Source organism: Jaculus jaculus, chromosome 18, assembly GCF_020740685.1.
Source record: "Jaculus jaculus isolate mJacJac1 chromosome 18, mJacJac1.mat.Y.cur, whole genome shotgun sequence".
NCBI lineage: Eukaryota > Metazoa > Chordata > Mammalia > Rodentia > Dipodidae > Jaculus > Jaculus jaculus.
This window is the reverse complement of record NC_059119.1, coordinates 35,669,013-35,672,330: the sequence shown is the minus strand read 5'-3', so window position 1 is coordinate 35,672,330 and position 3,318 is coordinate 35,669,013. Positions and strand designations below refer to the sequence as shown.

The following is a 3,318-nucleotide window of genomic DNA, read 5'->3' as shown; positions in this document are numbered from 1 at the left end:
TCACTATCATGCTAGGAATGTATTCCGGGGGAGAGCTGTAAAGTTGATGTCCTGGAAATAAACTTGGATATATACTAAAAAGTTCTGGAGGCAGGAGGATTCTTGAGTTTGAGGCCAGCCTGGGTTACATAGAGTCAAAATATTCTGAAGTAAGCCTGCCTATCCAGCAGCAGGTCCTGTTTGCTTCATTCACAAAGCAGAAAATGAACAATCTGAAATAGGTGCTTACCATGCAGATTTTTACCATAAATCTTTAAAATTCTGTCAGCAGAAAATAGCAAAAGGCAAAAAGGATGAGGCTAGATGGAGTAAGTCTCAAGAAATATGGGTGGACAAGAGGGCTGTCTGGGCAATCAGAGTAGCTGTGCCACAGGCTGATATCAGAAGGGGCTTCATAGGGAGCCCAGTTTAAGAAGCTGACTGACATGGGCTTTGTGGTGTTTAGCTGTTTTCAGTATTAGTACTAGATTCCAAACCAATGCAGAGCTGACACCTTATACTGATGCATATGTGCATGTCTACAAGCACAGCCTGGAAGTTCAGTAAACATCTCAGTCCATCTGCCTCTACAAGGAACATCAACATGGTTCTCAACTGTGCAAGAGAATGCTTGTAGAGAAGCTACGGAACATGACATCACGCAGTGAGGTGAGAGTTGGGTACAGTGCTTTGGTCTTCTGGTGACCGTGCTAATTCATGATACCTATGAACAGTGGCTTTGGTTGTAAACTATACCAAAGAAAAATTATTTTTTGTGTTAAATACAATTTCTGTAATTAGAAAAGACCACTGTTTTTAAGAATAAGAATCCAATCTCTGCTTGTGGAAACAAATTCAAATACAACAAGGTTTTCTGTTGGGCGTGGTAGGTCTGGACCAAAAATATCCATTTGCAGTTAAATTTTCCTCTTCTTCTTCTTGTAGCGTTGGTTGAAGACAGGGGAGGACCCCATGAGACTGTCAGGGGAGGGGGAGCCATAGCTGCTGTCTGAGTCATCGGGGCTCTGAGGGATACCAGCTTCACTCATGCCCGACATGGGTTCCTCAAAGACATCACTGCCCAGCACGCCATTCCCAGACACATTGCCTTCTTCGCTTTCTTGAGGCTCCATTTTCACATGGGCCAGGTTCCAAAGAGGAGAAGCGTTTACCTCTGCACTTGAAGCCTGTGGTGATGCTTCCACCTCCAGGTTAGATGGAAAGTGCTCACTCTGAGACCCAAGGACGGCCATGGGCAGGGACTGATCTCCAGAAGCGAGGTCAGCTTCCAGTTCCTCACTGACGGGAAATGTGATGTCACTCACAGGTTCCTCTTTGATCTTCACAGGTTTAGTGTCCTCTGTGGATTTCTCAGGGTTGACAATTCTTTCATATTCTTCAGAGAGCTGCTTACTAATCTGCAGCATATACATGTGACAGTCCTTGATGCAGTGCTGCCAAAACTTCTGGAGAGAGAGCACACTGCCAATTCCCACTTCATGGAATACCTGCTCCATAACATCAGGGAATGGAGTCTGCCCCAGCAGAGCCTCCCGGTCCACAGCAAAGCGCAGCAACTTGGTGAACTTAAGGCAGTACTCATGTGCCACATCAGTGAGGGTCTCTAGGACATTCTCATTAGCATACTCAAAGCCTGCGTGGGCTAGGATTGTAGTCACTGCCTGGTACAGCAGCTGTCGGCAGGAGTGCCAGCTCAGTTCCGTCACAGGTTCTCCTTCCCCGCGATAAAAGTCACTCTTGGGGTCACTGTGCCGGACCTGGAATGGTGCGTTGGGATTCTTACAATCTAAAGGTAGAAGGTCATCAGGGAGAGGAGGTGACCCAGGGCAAGAGGGAAGAGGATCACTCTCTTCAGTCTTTACACCTTCTGTCTGCTGTTGAGCTGTTGACTCTGGGCTTGGGCTGTGGCAATGAGGTTGTGAAGACGTCGGTTGTGCCGGATCAACTGAATGGTATGGATGATAAGGCTGCGTGGCTCCGAGGGGATGTCTAGCATAGTGGGGGGCTTGGGCTTACTGGCTGAAGGCCGATGCAGAGGTGGGCCGTGGACTGCCACCAGGCGGAACTCCCGTGGAAGCAGATCAAAAGAACTTCTGTTGGTCTGGCTTGATGACATCGGTATCTCTCCCCAGTATCTCAACATTTTGGAATCAGAAGGGATGTACTTTCAGGTAAATCTCTGTTTAGAGTGTTTAAATCTCTGGCAATTGTAGATTATAGGTTTCTATAGTGAGAACTATGAAGTTGAGGCAGTTATTTACATAAAAGTAAACTAAGACCACTTTGAAAAATGTGTGTTAGCAAACTGAAGGACCAAAGACATTTTCCCATTCAACAAAATTCACAATCTGGTTTCGACCCTCTTCTCCAAATTAATTGCCTGCGTGTCTCTTCAAGTTCATTCAACATCAACTGAACGTCAGGCATCATGTGGAGACAAAGACCAATGGTGCAAGCTCCGCCCGCGTTCCAGGCGCCGCCGAGCCCCAGCCTGGCGCTGGGAGGCCCAAGGCGAGGACTGGCTCCAGCCTGGAAGGCTGCTTATTGATTGTCCTCCTCAACACTTTCAATATAGGCCGGGTGTGGCGGCGCACGCCTTTAATCCCAGCACCCAGGAGGCAGAGATAGGAGGATCGCTGTGAGTTTGAGGCCACCCTGAGACTACACTGTGTATTCCAGGTCAGCCTGCGCTACAGCAAGACCCTACCTCGAAAAACAAAAACAAACAAAACAACTTTCAACGTATTCAAAACCATGGGCTGAGGATGCACCTCCACTGTTAGCACGCTCTAGCATCTAGCATGCTTGCACACCTGGACTCAATCTCCAGCACAACATAACTAGGCATTGTACTGAGCACCTATAATCCCAGCACTCAAGAGGTGAAAGAAGCAGGAGTAGCAGAAGGTCAAGGCCTAAATAGTGACTTCCAGGTCAACCTGGACTCCATGAGACTTGATGGAAAAGAAAGATTGGCTGGAGAGGTGGTCCAAAAATTACAAGCGTTTCCCTGTAGGCCTGGGTTTGGATCCCCAGAACCCACGTAAAGCCACATTCACAAAGTTGCACATACATCGGGAGTTCCTTTGCTGTAGCAAGAGGACCTGTCATGCCTATACTCTTTCTCTTGCAAACAAATAAATAAAAATACTTGTAATTTATTTATTAATTTAAGAGAGAGAGGGAGAGAAGGAGCATGCCTAGGGCCTCTAGCCACTGCAAATGAACTCCAGATGCATGTACCACCATGTGCATCTGGCTTACATGGGTTCTGGGGAATTGAACCTGGGTTCTTAGGCTTTGCAAGCAAGTGCCTTA

General features: G+C 47.2%; 1 pseudogene; it reads right to left on the bottom strand.

The window, feature by feature from the left end:
- Nucleotides 1-868: 868 nt before the first annotated feature.
- Nucleotides 869-2,191, bottom strand: LOC101595891 (annotated as a pseudogene).
- Nucleotides 2,192-3,318: the final 1,127 nt, after the last annotated feature.